The sequence below is a fragment of the Lissotriton helveticus genome, chromosome 4_1, assembly GCF_964261635.1.
Source record: "Lissotriton helveticus chromosome 4_1, aLisHel1.1, whole genome shotgun sequence".
In the NCBI taxonomy this organism is placed as follows: domain Eukaryota; kingdom Metazoa; phylum Chordata; class Amphibia; order Caudata; family Salamandridae; genus Lissotriton; species Lissotriton helveticus.
The window spans coordinates 1,621,753,625-1,621,776,109 of NC_136063.1; the positions used below are offsets into that span (position 1 = coordinate 1,621,753,625).

The window sequence follows — 22,485 nt, forward strand, 5'->3', positions numbered from 1 at the left end:
TGGCAAAGGTACTGTAAGGCTTGGTAAACTGTAGGGTCCACAATAATTCTCCTTTTCTATGCGTTTTTATTCAGTGTATTTAGTGTGCAATCTGGATTGTGGGATACTTTATATTTAAGACTGCCAATAGCTTTTTTTCTGATGCTTTTGTGACAGCATAAGGCTATATCACTTAAAGTAAACAAGTATGAAGGCCATGCTAAAAATGATCACATCCCTTTCAGACTATAGTTACTCAATTTTCATAAACCCAAGTTGTACCAAATGTAATCACCTGATATCCGGCAGTCCTCTTCACATAATAGTCAAGAAAATAGACAAAAATGATGCATTGATTACTTGAAGGAATATGCGAAGCCTTCCATATGTTATAAGATACATTATTACTACGAGTGGCTCAAGCCCAATGCAATGAGAGAGTGGCAGTGAGAAATTAGGACCCAGCAAACACATTAACAGACTTGTGTAATTTTGTTCAAAATCTTCCCACTCCTATGGATACCTGCTTCTAATAAGGGAAAAAAGAAGAAGTTAGCACAGTGTTAAAAATTAACTGACCCTTTAGTGGGGATGTGTTCATGTCAGTCCAGCATTTTTAAGGTGGTCCCTCTGACTTTGGGAATATAACACAATAGGAAGTTACATTTTCTGAGACAGAAGCGCTGGCATCCGTGTGCTGCATGTAAAACAGAGAGTCAAATTAGAAATGTAATGCAACTAAACGTATGAAGTATTACAACACATGGGTATCTTCAATTCAAAGTCTCAGCATTTAATTTTCAGTAAACACCTTGTGTAAGAAGTTGGATTATTATTTGGGGTGGGCGATTTCCCGCCTCAAGGTATAATAATACTTCTTGTCAGGGTGGATCCTCAAGTCACTAAATTAAACTGAGCTCAACCCCTTGGTACCTACAGCACAAAGCTGACAAGTTTGACTAATGGCAATGTATAAAGTAGTTATGCAGTAACAAAACAGTAACAAAGTCAAAACGTCACGCAGTAAAAATCCTCAAAAGCATAAGAAAAATAGAGTACAATTTGATAAACAAAATAACACAAAAACAGCAAAAACCTATTAAGGGAAAGTGGATATATGAATTTTGAAACTTTTAATTAGAAAAATAGCGCCACAACGTAGGATGTTGTAGACCGGACCCTAGGCACGATTTCAGGCGGAAGCCAACAGCAAAGTCCAGTCCATTTGCCTATGGGCAGCTAGGCACTTCAGGAAAAATACTCTTGTAGCTTGTTGTTGCCATGTAGCCACATAGGCGGTCAGCCAACTGACCCTTGGAGTCCACTTCATTGTCCTGGGTACAAGAGCAAGCAAGACCAGTCCTTCAGGGCTTCTATCAAGTCACAGAGGGCCCACTCCTCTTATGATCTTCCATAGGCCCAGAAAGTGTTTGTTGGAGGGTTCTTGGGGATGGGATCAGCTAGTGGAAGGTTTAACACCTGGGCACTCACTAATCAATCTGTTCCAGTTTGCCTTACAGGAAACAATCCCACAGTAACCCTGACTCTCAAAATTCAAGAAGAGGAAAATCTTCTCCCCTTGTACAAAGCCTGTGTGCCCACCCAGAGGTGTGGCCTGGGTAATGTGTAGTGCCCTCCTCTGTGGTCACTCAAAACCAGCTCTGGGGGTAGCTTTCCTCCTACCGGGCATGGTGCCACCCTGATGATAGGCTGGGCCTTCCCAAGTGTCACCTAACATTTGCTTGTAACAGGGCCGGCCCCTTTAAAGTTAATGAAGTTCCTGGCTCCACCCTAACTGGTCTTAATGCTAGTAGACGTAAACTCCCACACCCAGGCCATTGTCTCCGTCCTGGGAGCAATTTTGACACCTCTTTCACACTTCATTCAGACCAAGTGCAGCTGGCCACTTGCTGAAGAGTCACTGCAGAATAGCCTCTAGCAACTTCAGGCAGGGTAAAGGTAACATTATGTTGTTAAAGGTAAATTTTAAAAATTTGACTTCGGCTTAGAATGGATATTTATTAAGTATAAAAATAGTTCTTTGCAACCGCAAACGGCTATGCTCGGTCCTGCTTTGGACCGAGCATAGCCGTTTGAGGTTGCACTAATTCAAATTGCACCGTCCAGGAGCACGTGATCTTTTGACACGCTGCCCTGTAACTACTGATGGTTGCTGGTATGCAACTAATGGGCAGCCATCAGGTCATATGAATTGAGAAAAACAGAACCCGAACCAGTAACCCCGACTTTGCCCTGACGAATTTGCTGAAATAATAGCAATGAAACATGTTGGCATCATTTAAGCATGGTATAATCTGAACCATTTTTAATCTGGTCTTCTTGCAGCTACAGAATAAAGTTATTATAGCTAGCGAGGGGGTTCCAGTTTTAATAGCATTGGCCATTTCTCTGCACTTTGGCCAGTGCAGGGGTTCTAGTTGCACCCACTCACTCTTGGTTACTTTTGGGAGACAGATGAGTGGCCGATTGAATCGTTCATATACACAGCACTTTTTAGTTACACTTCCATAATTATTTGGGTGCTTTTCTCTTGTTTCTCTGTTTGTTTTGTCACAACAAGGAGAGAGCGACCGATGATGAGAAGTGGGTAAACTGGCAATTCTAGGTCAGGAACCCCCTCGGGTGTTACTACCGCGAGGCGCTCCCTCCTTATTTTCACACGTTTTTGTTCCACTGGTGGGAATGAGATAAGACCTTAGGAAACTTTGTAGCATATACACCACGACCTGTAGACTAGTGTTAAGTATACACTTCTTGAGTGAGAGTATGACCCTTTGTGCAAACTCTGCCCCAGGTCTGTTTGACGTGTTGGTGTTTGTTGGAGGGGGTATTTTTGTTGAAGCTTGTAAATAAGCCCCAAAAATCTAATTTTCTAAATGCATGGATGCTTGTAGATTTGAAGAAAGAAGTGGCAATGTTGGCATCTGTTCGACCAGCCACATATAAGCTTACATGCAGGCCAAGCCCTTGTAGACACTTTTGTTAGAAGTCAACCCCTGCCGGTCGTCCCTCATTTTATTTTTAAATATCACAAGCAAAGGAAATATAAAATTGCTAAAAAAACAGTGTGCTGACCTTAGTGCTGTTGTCATCCTAACAACTAGAAATTATAATGTCACTTTTTGTGTTGGTAAGTTTTCCATGCTGTCTAAAGTAGTACCCCCATGGGCTGGCAATTGTGATATGTAAAAAAAATAAACACAAATAAAATATATACATAAAGTGTTGTGAGCACATTGTGGGGACAATGGATACACATGGTTACTTCCTCCAGCTTCCAGGGTAGGATGCTGCCATTCGTTTCCAACAATTAGGAAGTACCTTCTACCTTCAAGCACTCTAAATGTACTGAAAGGCAACACTAAGCCCTCAGCCGAAATCCATAACAAATATATAAATAAACAAACAGGTATGGATAATGGATCTGCAAGTAAATAATGAAAAAACTGTCTTAGCAGGGTAGCTGATGTCTTGTCCGGAAAAGAAGAAAAATTGAGAATTCAGAGTATATAGAAGAAATTCCCATTGCGATTCCATTAGGGTATCAAATCCAAATTGCCCCAAGGGACTTGAAACGACATAGAATAATGCTTTCGGCTTTTTGTGAATTCTATATAAAGCTACGCAAAACATGTAAGCAATTTCATAGTGCTGTAGATAAGAAATTCTATTGCCCAACCCAAGGGTTATTCACAGACATGACCTGCAAGTTCAGAATGTTCTCAGTTGGCCAGGGCAAATTGTTTGTTATGCCGAATTATTTAGAGTAATCTTGCGTTACTCTTGTGACGAGAAATGAACGAAAAGTATGGGATTACGTTCACGTAATTTTGGGGAAAAAATACCTACCCAAGAGCACAGGACCAGAGCATGAGCAGCTGCTATCTTCTGCTATTCCTGTTCTTTTGCATTTAGCGCTATTTTTAGGATGCAAGGGTGTATTTTGCACTAAGAAAATAGAGCGAGATACAGGGTTAAGCTCCTCGTGTAATTCTGCATAATCTCACTGTCATTTCCCACACTAACGCTACAGTAAATTACGTGTGTTGTGCCCACCCCTAACTCTCAACAGAGTTCACTGCGGTACTGGCTAAATTCTAAGCCTTCTTTGTTTGTTAAATACCAACTCGGGATCATCTATGTGTAGGTAAATTACTTCTCATGAGTTGTGCTTGAAGTTAGGCATCTTCTCCACCAAACACTGATAAAAAATGACTGAGTTTTTTTGTTTCAAGTCCATGTAATTTACAATGGAGTATACACTAGGAAAAATGGTCCTAATTGCTTTGCTGTGTTGCCTTTGATAGACCCAGCACTAGGGAGGGTAGCGAAACATCACAATCTTCTTGTGGTACACATGCTGGATATTGAAAGGAATTAGTGTTGTGGGAGAAAATGAAGAAGCTGAGCAAATGTTTACCTAGGTAGGTCAATACAAAGGTTGCTGGAGATGGTATTCTTATAATTGTGAAGTGTATGGGACAAGCTTCTATATGAGGCCTGATGTGGTGTATATAGGATAATAATGTCATCTGCAAAAGGCTAAGAAGAAAATAATTTAATTCACGAATTTTAAGGTATAATAGAAAGTGTGTGCTGTATTTACCGACTAACAAGTAAAAAATATGCTGGATACTCCCATTGTGGTCATCAGACATTTCGGATGAACCTTCGTGCCAAGGTGCTTTAGGCATTATGGGACTGAATACCACATTAAAAACAGAGCCCCAGAGCTTGGAAAAGTGAGAATAATTGGGCGATATAAATCCTTTACATAATGCAGAAGAATAGAAAAAATAGAAAATTACCAGGTTACTGCATAGGTTTCCTCCTAATATATTACAGACATTTTCGGTGGTGTTCAGTATCTGCAGCCTTGGAAGGGATAATAGAATTTAGAATAAGGAAAACACCCACGTCTATTTTACAGATTACATATGTGAAAACGTTTGACTTATGTTAAGTAGAAATGAGCAACAGTTTTACCTTAAGTAATTTAGAAGGTATCGCAGGAGGAGTATGCTTGACATCTTTGTTTTTATAAATGCAATAACCAGGGCTTGGACACAATTATCCAGAGGTGCGTGCCTATTTAATAAACGTGCATTATAGCGAAATTATGTGGCTTACTAAACACAAAGAATATAGGCATATGTGCATTATAGCAGTGACACATAGAATAACACTTAAAATGACCAGGAGCAGCCGGTATGCTGGAGGAGCGGGAGGCGGGTGGGGGAGGGACACTAGAGGGTCACGGGGGGAATTAAAATAACGTACCTTCAACCAGCCACGTATTGTTCTCCGCTTCACCTCTTCAGGAAGGCACAGGCTCCCAGAATGCCCTGCGGCCAATCCTGAAGCTGCTCTCCCGCCTGAGAGCAGCTTCAGGAGTGGCCTGAGCGCCCTCGATTGGAGCTCCAGGACAAACTGTAAGTCTGTGTCTGCTCTGCCCAACCCAGCTGCGTTGGAGAGAGCTTACAATGCACCTTGTGATTTGGTCGGCCTGAGACAGCCGGCCAAATCATCATGCACAGTGATGGGAGAGCACTACCACTCCGCCACTGCCTGTCACTACCAGATCCAGCCCCCAAGACTAGGGAGGAAAGGGGGAAAAAACGAGTGTTGTTTTATTTTTCCTTTCCTGCCGTTTTGGGGGTGGGGGACGCTCCTCCGCCATAGAGGAGGAGCCGCTGCTGAGAATGACACCTAGAATAAGTGATTCACCATTTGAATGTGCGTATAGTAGGACATTTTGACAAATTAAGGTGAACCCAAAGGTTGTATTGGTTTAAGGCCTCCTTTTATACTGTACAAACTGGATAAAAATTACACAGGCAGACACTGTTGTTGTATTCCAAGAGGTCTTGCTCACACAATAATATTGTATCTGAAGGAAAGCTAAGTAAAACATCCATTTCCTAGTTGCGCTGGGATTGAGGTACTATTTCTTCTCGCCCTCCTACTCCCCCTTCTGTGCATTGCTTCTTCCCCTCCAATCTACCACTTCTCCATGCTGCTGTCTCCCATCCGACCACCCTGCCCAGTCGTAGTAGATTGACTGTGACCCCACACCCTTACCCCGTCCTAGCTTGCTGTCCCCCCAGAAAAAAGAGCTATGAAACAGTGCCAATGATTTTTTTCTAACTTTACTTTTAGCCATACAGCACAGCCACGCTGCAGCACAACATGGCTAAAAGCTATTGGCAAAGCCAATAGCTCTCCCATAGGCGAGGCCTACTGGCTCTACTAATGCTTGCTAATGTTGCAAGTGAATTTCTCTGATGAATACAGGTCTATTGGCTAGTTATTTTTTTTTAAACCTACACTGCAGCCTCTGCTAGTGAAAATACCTAGTTTAACCCATCAAAGAGGGAACACAGGTGGTCCCAAAACAGGATGCTGGGCCAGTTCGGGAAGGCAGCTCCTGGGGAGATTTTTAAGGAGTCAAGTTCTGAAGACAATTACAAAAGACAGTTTGAGAGAGTGGGTTCGTGAACAGAGAGCAAAAGAAGAGGGAACAAGAAAATACTATGTTATTGTGCTTTTGCTCTTCTTTTAGGTTGTGCATAGTTCCTTGGGGGTTATTGGGTGCTGTATTTAAAAAGATCTAGCAAGATCATCAAAGAATGCCCAAACTTAATGGTCCCGCATGTATCCATCCCAAAATATACGCTGTAAATTTTGCATACAGAAATATATAAAACGCCTCCAAAGTACATACCAGGTGCATCATAAATCTCATTGTTGAGATGGACTATTCTGGGAAGTCCAATTAGTTCATGAATTTCTGCAGTGCCACTCTATATTTGTATAATTAATTCAGACGCAAATAATTCCACACAATCATTTATTAGAGCAAGTTAGAAGAAAACGGGATGTTTGTAATTTTACATGTGCAAACAATGTATAAGAGAGTGAATAAGAATACGTTTTATGCGGTGTAAAATCAATTAACCATAAAAGCACATAAATGGCAGCATAAAATTTTAACAATATAAAATTTAAATAAATACAAAGTGTTTAAAAACCATCCATTGTTTTCCTAGTTTTGACCATCAATTTCAGAAATTTCGCAATTTGCACAGACTGTGATCTATCTGCCAGCAGTTGTAATTTAATAAAAGCAGGGCGACATTGTCTGAGGTCAAACTGTCTTAAAATAGGAAGGATCCACTTTTTCCTAATTACGCTGTAATACTTGCAAAAAATATAAGAGAGTGTTTCAATAAAAACAAGTGGTTGTAATTATGAGTCCATAAATATGTTTATAGTAATCTCTGAGAGACAGGGCAACCAGTCGGCTATTCAAAATGTCAATATAAAAGGATTGTGTGCACCAGTTAAACATGCCACTGGGAGAAATTCCAGCAGCATCAACTTTAGTAAGAAGAGAGAAAGCTCTGTTGATATTTTTCGGGTCTGATGCAAAGTATTTCATATTTACACATTGCAGAGAACTACAATGAAACAAAGTGTAATATTTTGGGTGACATTTTCTGCCCCGGGTTGAAAGCTGCACAAATTAAAAGCACCGTTTAGGTTTCTTGCAGACATCATAATCAGGGCCACTGGAATTATGTCGGAGCTGAGACTGATTTATAAAGAAGGGCTGTGAAAAGTATGTGGCATAATACAGTATTTTGTTATTTTAACAATGGTTAATACTATCAATGAAAACAATACTTTATTCGATTTTAGATAAACCCCAAAAGTACAATCACATCATAATTAATATTATAAAATAGAGTTCCGCAAGTCATAGCAAAGTGCAAGTCTATTGTGCAAAGAGACACAGCCTGTTACCAAGATGCAGAATGCAAAATACAAATAAGGACAATTTATAACACATAAGAAAACTAAAATCAATTAGCTTTCCATTGAATTATGTGTTTATAATGCTGCTTTTAAAACGCTGATGACCCGGACACATACTTCAACATTATCGGAAACGTTGCAGATAAAGCAAGGGTGTTTGGCACCACATGGACTAACTGGACAAACCTACCCCGCCCTAAACCAGAAAAGCAGAGACCTTTCCCATACAGTTAAAGGGAAACCTAACAACAGAACAGTCGCTGATTCCCCTGAGGTGAATCAGCGACAGAGGCAGAACTTTTAGCTACTTTGTCCCTTAGCTTCTCAGATTGACAGTACTCTAAGAATCCGAGCCTTATCAGCTGCTTATCTTTCTTAAAAAGAGACTTGGTGTGTCAAAGAACTCAGGGACAACATATTTTAATTAGTGAGTCCTTCAAATAGGCTAACCACTGTAACCTCCGCCCATACACACAGGATAAGCAACCTTTATTGATTTCTCTGTTCATTCCTGCTTCCTAACCGGTTCAAACATATACCCAAAGCATCAGTGGAGCAAGACTCACACTCAGAGATAGGCTGCAATGACAGCTCCGAATGTAGAATACAGTCTGAGCTGGCAGGTGCAGCAGGAAGGAGGCATCTGTACATCCAATTTTCCTCAATTTGGGGTTGGGCTGGATTGGAGTAACCACATATTTGCCCCATATAAAAGCAGCAGGGACGCACTGAGCATTGTAGAATAACATTACAACATTTCCATGTGCCCTTGAGGCTACAGCAGGTTAAATATTGCAGCTGTTGACCTAGATATTTTCAAGCGAACATTTCTAACCTGGGTCTGCCAAGTACCCGAAGAGTCAAAATAAATACGGGAAACTATTGACCATGGTCAATTTGAAAAATGTTAGTGTCAGTTTTTCTCAGGCATCAGGCCATCATGTGTAATTTACTGAAGTTCATGACTAGGTCTAATTCACATACAAACAATACGAAAGAACCCACAAACTTACGGAGGGCGTTCGGTTTAAGGGCAATTAATAGTGTGTCATCCACGTATAGCAAAGCAGGACACGTGAAGCCCACATCATAGGGATATCATCAGAGGCCTCTATTATTTGGGAATGAGCTCATTAATGTAAAGAGTAAACTATATCGGAGCCAAGATACAGCCATAGAGTACTCACCGAGAAAGGTCAAAAGGGTCTGACAATTCATCCCAAAGTACTTTGGCAGCCGAATTAGCATGAAGGAGGTTAAGAAAAGCAGACCAATGAAATATCAACCCCCAAATCCAGCAAAAGCAGCCACAACTTTGTTCGATTGCCGCAATCAAAGGTACAAGGGCAGTGCTTGGCAAGATTGTATTTAACCAAAATGAGATGTAAATTCAAGCGTTGCTCCACTGTACCCGAGTCCTGACCTAAAACCATAACTGACAGGGATAATGATATTATTTTCTTAACCCCATAATCTAAATCATAAAATCACATCCCCTTCCTATGAGCTTTACCGTACTATCGAGTAAAGTAATGGGCTTGCAGAATCTAGGGGCATTTGGATCCCCTTTCTTGAAAATCGGTACAATCACTGACAGTGCCCAAGACATTGGTAGGCTATTGCTCAAGAGAATATTAAACACGTTTGTAAGCCATGGGCTCCAGATCTTAGGTTTACACTTAATCAAATCAATAGGCATACTGTGGGGCCCTGGTGCCTTACCCCCGTGCTTTTCTTAATAGCCAGGGTAACTGCAGGGATTGATAACAACAAACAAACGGCTCCCTCCAGCCTACTTGCTAGTAGCCATGTTAAGTCGCCGCCCTCCAATGATTGATAAATGGACCGGAAATGGGAAACCCACTATCTACTACAGATGCTGCATTGCAGAGTATTTGACGCGACTGTCTTCTGATGGAATCCCTCGACAATCTTCCAGAACCTTTTACTATCCCTGTGAGAATCTGCAACCTCCAACTTAACCCAGTCCTCCTCAAGAAGTTATTTTCTTTTTTTTAATTGCACATTCTTATGATATTTATGTGCAATTACAACCAAGTCCTGAATCCTAGGCTTTGCCGCAAGAGCCTTCCTGAGGTTACGATTAGCTATGGAACACTAGGTGTTACACCAACTGGCCTGCTCTGGGACAAACTTCACGGGCTTTAATAAACTTTCTTTAATACAATAACTAAGCTTCTCAAAATAGGGCTCTTTGAATACCCCACCCCCAAAATCCTCTGACAGACAGACCTGAAAGATGTCAAGATGTTTAACAATGAGAGAGGCAAAAAAAGACTGGAGACGGTAAAAATCAGTATAGCCTATGACCATCATTAGACGAAGACGGAGGGGGCAGTTGCCTATTAGGGTGAGCATCCTTTTGAATTAGAAAATGCCCACTGACACCAAGCCATTGTGATCGTCCGAATTTGTTTCTAGCATTTAACCCTCAGAAAAAATATAGGACAAGTTATGTGGGGAAAAAATCTATTCAATAATAGAGGAGCAGCCCCTACAATGGCACATGGTGTCCACTTTTGTAAAAGAGTTGAATAACATTGACAAAATTGCCCGCTGCTACATATAATCCCAGCTCGGAACCTCTACGATCCGAATCCTCCACATGATCCATTGTGGTCATTTCCCCAAATGTTCAGTGTTTCTTGTTAATTTAGTGCTAAAGTCACCACAGATAATAAGGAGAACAATTTGGCCAAATTACCACAAGGTGCATTTGAACAAACATTGTTGTAAAAATGTATCAAATAAAATGAACTGTTAGAATCCTTAACTAACACTGCTTGAAAGGCGGAGCAATCGGTATTCTATTCAACCGAAATTTGAAGCAATAGACTAACCCAGATTGAGAGGCCTCCTTTAGCTTGCCCGGGATGGGAAAGAGCAGCAGCAATGTAAAAGCAAGCAAAGCTCTCACACAATAATGGATTTATAGCCCAGGTCTCTTGAAACAGGTTAATGTCAAATCAGCAAATAATCGCCATCCTGTCTGGGTTGCCAATCTTGGGGCTGATAATGGCAATATTCCAACTAGTCAATGAAAAAGAGATTACGGACTCACTAAAGTGCCTTTCAGTACCGGAATGCTTTAACTCTACACAGGAGGAGTGAGAGGACCAGACTCACCTATAACCCCTGAAGAAGGAAGATGAAGTCAGTCAATTTGGTCACAACTGGATAAAACCTTGTTGCGATTGACTAAAGGGACTTCCATGAATAGGCCCACTAAAGCCGCATTGTTGCAAGTACCCATTGAAGAAACAGGCTTCTGGTTGGAATAGGGACAACATCTCTGAGAGACTAAAGGTCTCCTTGATACTGGGGAAAAGAAAGGACTAAAATAGCTAAGAACAAATGAAGGTTTATGAAAATAACCATTGCACTCTTCCTCTCTATGTGATCCCAGCCAGGATCATAAGCCAGTAATCTGTGTGCTAGTCTCCCTCATTGTTCTTTGGGGGCTCATTGATCCAATGCACCCTGCATGTCATAATAATCCCTGGTGCTTCACACAAAGAGAAACATTTGCGTTTAACCAACCAGTTCAGAACCTTATTGGTAAGTTGTTTACCGGTCTAAGATTGACCATGTAGGATTTGTGGGACACCTGGAACTGTTATCAGATAAGGACATGCTGCCAGGAGCTTTATAGTAACAAACTTAGGGAAATATCCAGAACCCCTGCCAAGAGACTATGTACTTTTAGGCCCTAAGTTATAAATCAAGGTGCCATAGAACAAGTGATGCCAATGCAAAAAGTCACTCCCTGGCTGACCCTTTCAACCCCCAAGGTCTGAGGCTGTGGGGGGAAGACTCGTATGGGGAGTCCTTATTCCAACCATCCTGCATCAGAAGAAAGTGCATCTGACTCAGAATTGTGTCCCACCTCAGAAACGACTTGTTCCGAACTTGGTAAAACAATCCTGGAGATAACAGGTTATTATGTGGAGGGAGGACCTTGATCTGGATTTCAATCCCTTTTCAATCTGTCCAGAATTGGAGATAGTTCCGCTTGGAGAATCGTTGAAAATCTTATACAACAATCGTCCTTAAGAGACTTTGGAATAGATTGTAAGAGTTGATATCCGAGTCGAGCCTCCCTTGGCTAGACTCCTCTACACCGAAGACATTGCCCCCTCCCCTTTAGTTTGTTTAGCAACCGGGGATCAAGAGCTAGTGGTATTTACTACTGTCAAGGACGGGCTTGAGTCTGATAAAGCTATAGAAGTGGCAGGAAGGGGTGCCGGAGCAGAGGAGCTACTACTAGCCAACTCATTAGAGGGTGTGAAGCAAAAGCCCATAGATAGCCTTCTTTCGGTAAGGGCTATTTCATTGCGGATGACCCCCACTGCACCTCTCTAGCATTTGGTAAACTGAGGAACTTTTGGCAGGTGATGGTGCAACAACCACTACAAGAACGCCAGCAGTCTTGCATTTGACCATTGAGGGAATGTGAGATGACACTGGGACAAAGGCTGCCCCACTGGAACTAGCAAAACACCATGTGGGTGCCTTGCAGGCAGTTAAATCACACATTAATTCTTAAAGATCTCACATACGAATGTCTCTGGTACAGCTTCCTCACTGGCTTGCCCAAACTTCTGGGTTTCCAACTTGGTCCCTAGGCACCATCAGGAAGGAACGGGTAAGCATCCAGGTGGTGTAACACTGCAGAATCCCATTTGCTTGCAGCAGCCATGCTGTGTCCCGTATGGTGATCTGGACCACGAGGAAGGTCACAAAAGAAAAGGGCAAGATCCAACGTGAGCTTTTTCAGGATTACCACACTGAGAATTACACCTGCTCAGATGTTGAATTGGTACAGATGCCTTTAATGAGGTGGCAGCCAACAGAAGCTTCTCCAGAGATCGAACCTTATGCACAGACTAAGTAGAGTCCTTCAAACTTGGTAACCGGGGCTACCACTCCATGTCCGTAAGGGGTGTCCTAGAGGTGAAGTTACAAGAGGCCCTGGAACTGCAAGGCCTCGGCTCACTTACACTCGAGTCAGCAGAACTTTTAATACTAAAGCTCCGCCTCCTTAGAACCAGTTTACCACCTGAGTGCAGCAACTGAATGGTGAGCCATGGTTAATGGTCATCCATTAACCTTTCCAAAGAATCTACCACTGTATGGAAGAACGTTTACCACTTTTTGTTTAGTAACGTTTGCTCGTTTTGAGCTAGAAACAAATATTTTTATTCGGGCGGGGAGGGGGTGTAGGAAGCTGGGTTTCTGTTGCAGTAACGCCCCCAACACACACACACTTTTTGCCAGACTACTGATGCACTTTGACTTGATGTGTCCTGGGTCCCTGCCAATCAGGTTCCCAGGACCTGTGTTCTTTCCCAAAAACTGTACCTTGTACCCCCAATTGGCACCTCTCGGCCACGTGTCAGTCCCTTGTAAAAGGTACCATGGGCACCAAGGTCACTGTGGCCAGGGAAGCCCTCTAAGGGCTGCTGCACTTATTGTGGCACCCTTAGAGGCCCTGTACCTTTACAACCACACACTGCCATTGCAGTCTGCATGTTTTGGTGCAGAACAAAGTGAAGAGTAAACATGGCATACATTCCTGTGTGCCATGCCTACAACCCACTGCCCTGGTATAGGTCAGCCACCCTTCTAGCTGGGTGCACTATACCAGTGGTGAGGGTATAGGTACATAAGCCCTGTACCCCTACAGTGTCTACACCAATTCCTAGACATTGTAAGTGCAGTAATGCCATTAAGAGTATATGGTGCTGGGAGTTTGTCATTACGAACTCCACAGCACCATAATGGCTTCACTGAAACCTGGGAAGGTTGGTATCAAACTTCTCAGAACATTAAACCCACACTGATGCCAGTGTGGGATTTAATGAAAAATGCACTCAGAGGGCATCTTAGAGATGCCCCCTAAAAACCACCAGACTCTGGTGGGTTCCCTGACTGGTACACACCAGCCTGCCACCACAAGACCTGTTTCTGGACCCCTGGGGTGGGAGTCCTCGCTCCTTGAACCCAGAAACAAAGCCTTTCCTGGAAGGAAGTGGTCACACCGCCCCCAGGCCAGGAAGAGCCATCTGTGGCAGAGGAGCTGCAAAGGCCTTGCAGCCTTTGTAATGCGACCCCCCCCCCCAGCTTCTCCTGCGATCAGAAGCAGGTCCCCTTCCTGTCTCTCCTCCTTTTCAGCGGGAAGACAGGTTGGAAAAATTAGTGGCCCGGGAGGTGTATCCAGCTCTGTCAACCCCACACCAAAAATGTTGTGTGGAGTTGATTTGTATGGAAACCTAAAAAAGTACAATTGTGCAAAACTGTTTTTACTTATCTTTTCTCTAGGAAATGTCCTAGTGTGATATCTAGGCGTATCACACAGAGTAGAAAAAGTAATCTAGAAAGTAATCCAAAAGTAACTAAAAAGTAATCTGTATAGTAATTTAAATACATTGACTTACCTGTATTTCAAACAACTTGCAGTCACTTGAAAAAAGTGCATAATATTTTCAAAGCATTATTTCACTTACCTGTGCCAGGCTTGGCTTGGTTCTAGAAATAAAATAAGTTAATACTATTTTTGATACAAACAAAATTGTTGTGAGTTCAGTCTTGGAGTGTGTGGCATAATTTGCTAATTGAATGTGTACAAAAAATGCTTAATACTACCCTCTGATACAGCCTTACTGCTCGCCCACACTACCACAAATAGAGAGTAAGGTGCTATCTACTTTTACCTCTGCCTACCTTTGGGGTTCGTTAAAGAGATTGTCGATGTAGTCACTATGTATTTACATTAATATAAACAGTAGGCCACAAGACAACTCAAGAGCCGTTTACAGCTGACCTGGAGTGCTGCTGACGGCCGGGCTTGGCTCCGCTGTGTTTCCTGTCCTCCTGTGTGGTGCTTATCGGGCCGGGCTTAGCTCCGCTTGTGGTCTGGCCGGGCTTGGCTCCGCCGGGCCTCTGGGCACTACAATCCCCAGCAGCCCCAGCGCGGCAAGGACGCCGCTGACGCCGACCTGGAAGCGCCTGGAGGCGCATAAAGGCTCCCTTGGTGTGGAGTCCGGGGGGAGCAGTTTACAGCTGACCTGGAGTGCTGCTGACGGCCGGGCTTGGCTCAGCTGTGTTTCCTGTCCTCCTGTGTGGTGCTTATCGGGCCGGGCTTAGCTCCGCTTGTGGTCTGGCCGGGCTTGGCCCGCCGGGCCTCTGGGCACTACAATCCCCAGCAGCCCCAGCGCGGCAAGGACGCCGCCGACGCCGACCTGGAAGCGCCTGGAGGCGCATAAAGGCTCCCTTGGAGTGGAGTCCGGGGGGAGCCGTTTACAGCTGACCTGGAGTGCTGCTGACGGCCGGGCTTGGCTCCGCTGTGTTTCCTGTCCTCATGTGTGGTGCTTATCGGTCTGGGCTTAGCTCCGCTTGTGGTCTGGCCGGGCTTGGCTCCGCCGGGCCTCTGGGCACTACAATCCCCAGCAGCCCCAGCGCGGCAAGGACGCCGCTGACGCCGACCTGGAAGCGCCTGGAGGCGCATAAAGGCTCCCTTGGTGTGGAGTCCGGGGAGAGCCGTTTGCAGCTGACCTGGAGTGCTGCTGACGGCCGGGCTTGGCTCCGCTGTGTTTCCTGTCCTCCTGTGTGGTGCTTATCGGGCCGGGCTTAGCTCCGATTGTGGTCTGGCCGGGCTTGGCTCCGCCGGGCCTCTGGGCACTACAATCCCCAGCAGCCCCAGCGCGGCAAGGACGCCGCTGACGCCGACCTGGAAGCGCCTGGAGGTGCATAAAGGCTCCCTTGGTGTGGAGTCCGGGGCAGCCGTTTACAGCTGACCTGGAGTGCTGCTGACGGCCGGGCTTGGCTCCGCTGTGTTTCCTGTCCTCCTGTGTGGTGCTTATCGGGCCGGGCTTAGCTCCGCTTGTGGTCTGGCCGGGCTTGGCTCCGCCGGGCCTCTGGGCACTACAATCCCCAGCAGCCCCAGCGCGGCAAGGACGCCGCTGACGCCGACCTGGCCCTCACCACCCCTTGTTGTAAATAATTTTGTCCGCCCTAAGCGTGGAAGGGTATACTCAGACATGAGTCCCTTGCTCATTGCACCATCAGGATTCAAGCAAGCCGGGCCGAAGACGGCTGTAATGCCATAAACCGGTCCCCGGAAGCTTGTTTGCTTCCCAGTGTAAGAATTGGCTTTTGTAGTTTGGTTTGCCCTGTTCCCATCATGCACTGGGACAGGAACAGACTAATTTGCATACAGCCAGGTTCTGAAACTGGGATGGTGCAATGAGCTAAAAAACGGTGTTGGATCTAGCCCTGATCTCTTGACTGGGTGAGAGTATTCTGCTTAATTCAGAGACTCTGTCCCTCACCACCCCTTGTTGTAAATAATTTTGTCCACCCTAAGCGTGGAAGGGTATACTCAGACATGAGTCCCTTGCTCATTGCACCATCAGGATTCAAGCAAGCCGGGCCGAAGACGGCTGTAATGCCAGAAACCGGTCCCCGGAAGCTTGTTTCCTTCCCAGTGTAAGAATTGGCTTTTGTAGTTTGGTTTGCCCTGTTCCCATCATGCACTGGGACAGGAACAGACTAATTTGCATACAGCCAGGTTCTGAAACTGGGATGGTGCAATGAGCTAAAAAACAGTGTTGGATCTAGCCCTGATCTCTTGACTGGGTGAGAGTATTCTGCTTAATTCAGAGACTCTGTCCCTCACCACCCCTTGTTGTAAATGACGCCGACCTGGAAGCGCCTGGAGGCGCATAAAGGCTCCCTTGGTTCCTCGTCCCGCGGGACGCGGGCGCGCCCGGGAGAAGCCCGGGACAAGGGCGGGGCCGTCTGCGGCCGTCAGAGGCCGGACTGGGCTACGGTCTTTGGCACTTTCTCCTCGGAATCTGGACATACTGTAAGAAATAATACTTTGTATTACCATTTTTAACTGTTAACTGTTTACTGTTTCCTGGTACTTATCTACAATACTGAACCCTATTATCCTTTGGGCGAGATATCACCGGTCAATTCTACCTGTGTTTAGTAGCTTCGTCCCATTAATATGTCTAAGCTTAGATCAACAAAACCCTCGACAGTGAATGAGACAAGGACAATGGACAATTACCTTGTGAAGGTGATTAATAAGATTAATAAAGATAGACGACTCTCATTAAATAGGGTAAGCCCAAATACTTCACCTACAAGGCTGAGATCGCCCTCTACTCCGTTGCCCCAGTCAGATAGTTGCCTGGAAGACCCTATTGTTAGTGACACCAATGATGTATCCATCGAAGTATCACTGGAAGAGCGGGAAGCCATAACTGACCCTACCCAGAGTCAGACCCCGACGCCCTCCCCAATGCCTTCACCAGTTCAATCGCTTGTTCGAAGAGTTGTGCGGGCATGTAGGAAGGCCCCTGTCAAATGGGTGGTGGGCCGGAAGTCAAAAAAGACGGGTACCACATCAACTAGTAGTGGAAGTACACCAGAACCCACAAATAATGCAGAGTTAAATAATTTGCACCCTGCTCATATCGAGCTCTTGGCAACTATCATTGAGTCAAAACTAGAAGCAATGATTAGACCTCTTGTGGTAAAGCTAGAGCAGGTCACCCAAGAGGTCTCTAGACTAGGGGGACTCCTAGATTCTCACATGACTGGGATTAACACACACACGAGTCTTCCTACTGGTAACAACGTACTAGGGGCTGTGGCCTCAGTAAGCACAGGGGGTAAAGGGCCATTGGTCACTGCACAAAATCTATTAGTTACTCGACCACAGAAAGCCCCATCTCCCAACCTACCATCTGTGGCAACCCCACTAGTACAACCACCCCCACCGAACATTGGCAGACAGAACACGACAGTGGGGGGAGAAAAGGGTGAGAGAAGTAGGCATAAAAGGAAAAATACAGTTAACCTCCCACCGGAGTGTGTTCCATACACAGTGGTATTAACAAATGTCCCAGAGGGTGATTCCTGTCTTTCTGATTCCAGCTTAGAAACTCATACCGCTCTAAAAAACAAAACATTAGCATGGCTAAATAGGAATTGTGGTTTTCCGTTTGCCTTCTCAAACGATATAATCTCCACCCGTAGAGTCAGTTGGATTGGCAATGCTAGAAAGAACTTGAGCGGGGACTGTATTATAGTAAACTTTAAACACCCTCAACATGTTGTGACAGTCCTCCTCAGAGCAGCCTCTCTACCCATAGTGGAAAATTCTGTATGTGCTAGACCTCTTGTTTTTTTTTACAATCAGCTGGATAACACCCAACGCCCAACTCCCCAGCAGCATAAGTATCCAGCAAATGGAAATAGAAGGGGTGCTGCTGGCTGTGTCCCAAATGTTTATCGACAACAAAATAACGGGGATCCTTATTGTTACCAGCTGGCTACCACGCATACTCAATTTGAGCAGGCTTTACCACTATTCAATCGCTATATCCCTTTATCCTCACTTGAGGAAAATGATTGACTGCCTATTGAACCAGGGAGTAAAGCCCAGCTACCTACACCTTCTTTTAAAATTGTTACTTGGAACATTGCTGGAAATGTTGATTGGCTAAATACATTAAAATCCTTTGACATTATTGCCTTACAAGAGACATGGGACCAAGCTAATAGCTTCTCTTTGGACGGCTACAGTCACTTTTGCATTCCTGCAACTAGTAGTGCTGCAGGGAGAGCCAAGGGAGGCTTACTAACTTTATTTAAATTGGATGTAAAAGGCAAAATAACACAGTGTAACTCAGGTTGTGAAAATTGTTTGATTGTTGAACTCTCTATCCAGGATAAGGCCAAGATTCTATTTGTAAATTTTTATAACCCTAATGCAAATGAGTGTACCGGTCATAACTTGGAAGTACTGGACAAATTCTTGTCAGCTTACAGTGTAAATGCAAATACTTTTGAAATATTATTTTTAGGGGATTTTAACATTCACCCCTGCACCCTACCATGTTTTAGTCAGGATGATGAAGGTCCACCACTCTCTTCATCTACCCATCTGGAACACACTAGGTGGGGAGAGTATCTAGAAAACTTTCTTGCCAGATGCAATTTATAGGAGTCTGGTTGCGGGGACGGTAAAAGTAGGTCCCCTACATTTAAGGGTAAAGATGATGGCACTATTATAGATTATATTTTTATGTCCTCTTTTTTGTTGTATAATGTTTTAGATTATCATACAGAGGTATCAGCTTTTAGTGATCATAATCCTGTTTTATTGGAATCAAAGCATACAGATCTACTCTCATTAAAAACAGTGACACATAGAGGGGGACTAAATGTGTCCGTTAAAGATCAGAGGCGAAGGTTAAAATGGACAAAAATAGTCCCTGATACATTCCTTCAAGAAGTCCTGATCAAGGTAGAGGATGAAGTGGCAATATGCCTAGCAAATCAAACACAAAATAAAGATGTTATTTTTGCGTTTGATAACATTTATATAGAAATAAACCAGAGCTTACAGGCTGGACTAAGTCAGAAGCCTCTTCAAGGTAAAAGGTGGTTTGATAAAAAATGTTCCAAAGCGCATGGAGATTTACTTAAAGCCCTGAAAGCCACGCCTAAAAACCGTGTAGATATAGCTAGTTTAAGGAGTATATATAAAAAAGTTACTCTAGAGAGAAAAAAGGAATTGAAAGACGTAGCCTGGGCCCAACTACTCGACCCCGAAACCCTAAAAAATAGTGGTTTATTTTGGAAAATTATAAATCAGCCATTATTTTCGGGTGAGGAGAATTCCCCCCTTGAGGCAAACATCGCAGACGAGGGCTGGATCCAACACTTTAGCAAAATATACTCAGAAACTAGCATTGTAGAAACTAGCAACGTAGAGGTCCCCGTTGTAACTTCTGTGGCTGTAGTACTGGAAACTAGCAACGTAGAGGTCCCTGCTGTCATTTTTGAGGCTGCAGAAGTGGAAAGGGCAATAGATCTGACCTTGAAAAAAAAAGCGACGGGCCCTGATGGGGTCCCGGCGGATGTCTTTAAATGTGCCCCGAAATTTTGGTCTAAAATCTTATGTAACGTTTTTAATGCTCTAAAACATGACAATATCCCGCACTCGTGGAAAAAATCCATCATCATCCCGGTCTATAAAAAGGGTAACAGGCAAGACCCCTCCTGTTATAGACCCATTTCACTGATTGATTCATCTGTGAAAAGGTGGCCTACTTGTAATTAATAACCTGGAATATATCTACTTAAGAAATCGGCTCCGAATGCCCGATCTCGGGTGGCAGCAAAACGCTCATCCTCTTCTGTAAAAATATATACGATCATCAGGTTATAAAAGGGAAAGAACAAAAACTTGTTCTTAGGGAAACTCACTAGGATAGACGTGAAATCTGTGGGGTAAGCATTCTCCCATGAATATGTTTCAACAATCTTGTTATAAGTCGGGACAAATTCGGGTGTCTTGGTTCTTATATAGTGTGTCGCTGAATAATCGACACAGGCATCTAACATGGGAAAAGAGGAAACTATTAAATATAGGACCTGGTGCGTATGTTAGACATAACATGTTAAAAACTTCACCCGCGTTGCTGGCATAGTGCGAGTGAAAAGCTTGTCATTATCATTATCATAGGATGGCGGTTGAACCCTTCGCTGATGTAAAGAACCACTGATAGTGGTCAAAATTTATCAGGATATCATCGTAATTAAAGTGCCCTTGCCCGTGCATAATTTACCGAAAAGCATGTGGTATTTACGTTAGAAGATAACCGTTCGTGTGTTCGATCTTAGGCCTATGTTATCCATATGGCGAGTCCGATTGGTAAAACGGCTTGTGTTTGGTTTCTTCTTAAAAATAGTGGGTTAGTATTTTCGGCGTGTGAAGTCAGCATTATCTTTAATGAGCGGAAAGTGTTAAGATGTGTCCCAGTAAACACTTGCTCCAAAGTGGAGAGCTCGATGATTCTACTAAAATCGTGATTTCAATCATTAACCTGTGTTATCTCTGTGACGAGTACGATCGGTAAAACGGCTCGTGCCGCTTTCTAGTTACCAATGGCGGGTTAGTATTTACGGAGTGTCAAATACCCCATTTTGGTATAGTATATACCGAGCAAGCTTTCTACAGGGGGGTAAAGGGGTAAAGTAAAAAAATTATGTAGCAGGTGCTGGATTATGTGGCAAATGCAGCAAGTCCACGATTGTGTGGAAAATGCAACCAATAGTCGCAGAAACTCATAATACCAGTGGCCCTAACCATATTTTTTACTGGTTTTAAATGTGTCAAGCATATACAGACACGTAGTGTGCATTAGTATAGCTCAACAGAGGCCTGTATGCAGTGATTCTTCTACGAGCCACTGAATAGAGGATCATACTTTGCATTTCAATTAATGCAGTTGTGAAAAAAATGAGTACATTTTGAAAAAGCAATTGGTCTGAAAGAGTTTGAGTGTATAGGTATTAAGTTTCACCAAAGAAACGGCTAGTACTACAACGTATACGTAAACACTTAGTGAGCTGAATCTCATAATTCACCAGAGGACTGAACTTTGGATTGAGTTAGGGTAAAGGTCGCTTACTTACCTAGGAGTGACTTTGTCAGCCTCGCAACTATTGAAGTTAGTTGCAAGTAGGGCCAAACTATCCCCAGAAAGGGTGCCTTTAAAATTATTCATTGATGGATGATATCTAAATTATGTAAAACTTATAGTGTATTATTCTACTACTGGACTTTTCTATTTAAAACGTATTCTCATTCAAGAGAGCTTAATTGTTCCTTTTCCATTATTCTTTACGCTTAAGATATATTTGAAATACACTATCCAACCCAAATTATTGTATTCACCACACTCCTCTCCACTGCATAAGCCCATAAACATTTCTCTTCTGCGTTTAGATGCCCTTCTGTGTTTAAGCACTATATAATGAGTTAATAATACAGTGGCTGGACACGTTTGCCTACGAAGCAGAGATCTCATGCTTGATGATTGGAAGAATGAGGCTTGTATGAAGATGTTTTTCTTATACAAAAAACATTATAGGTGGGAATTGAGCACACACTCAAACTTTAAGCTTAATGTATAGAACGACAGATGACTCTCCAGCTTCTAAGCAATGTAGGGCTTCTTCAAAAGGTCTTAAAAAAAATCGTTTTGGCACTATGAAGGAAGCTTTTAGATTGCTATGAACAAACGAAAGGGGCCAGAGACAGGGAGTCAGAGAATGCTTCAAATATATATACTCTCCAAAGTTCCTGTCGGCTCACTATGTGTATTTTTTTAAGTTAAGTGCTTTTGAGAGTGTTCCTGGAGTGATGCACGGAGCTGCACAAAACCGACATGGATGTTGCCTGCTGTGCTAGTCTGTTTCTGAAGCCTGGGTAGTCCGTGCTATGCTGGCTCCTGGCACTCCTTGGTCTAGTCAGTGAAAGGATAAGTGACTGGTTGCACTGGACACTGGCGTGCACAGTGCAGACTGGGAAGAAGAGCCACAGGCTAATAACAGCTGTGTCGCATCAGTGTATCCCAGGCAGGCATGGCATATCTGCCTGTCAACAATTCGGGGAAGGAGTAACTAATCTAAAAGTCATTCGTATGGACTGGACTTAATATATATTAGAGGAAGCATAGCAAGGAGCAATGAGGTGCTCTTCATGCGTAGGGTGGCACTGTAGTGTCTCTGAAAGCTCTGCTCTGATATGAGACAACCCATATTCCCTTGCAGTCTTAG

At 43.6% G+C, this 22,485-nt stretch overlaps 1 protein-coding gene across 4 annotated transcripts in view; it reads right to left on the reverse strand.

The window, feature by feature from the left end:
- Positions 1 to 22,485, reverse strand: part of LOC144829287 (THAP domain-containing protein 1 B-like) — a 125,723-nt gene that overhangs the window by 79,685 nt on the left and 23,553 nt on the right. For 2 of the 4 annotated variants that reach the window (XM_078688248.1, XM_078688251.1), the window contains exon 2: positions 559 to 676. The gene's annotated coding sequence lies outside the window, so the exon portion shown is untranslated. Of the gene's footprint in view, positions 1 to 558; positions 677 to 3,849; positions 3,949 to 4,808; positions 4,876 to 22,485 lie in introns of all 4 variants that reach the window. The other 2 variants (XM_078688250.1, XM_078688249.1) reach the window with 2 other exon arrangements.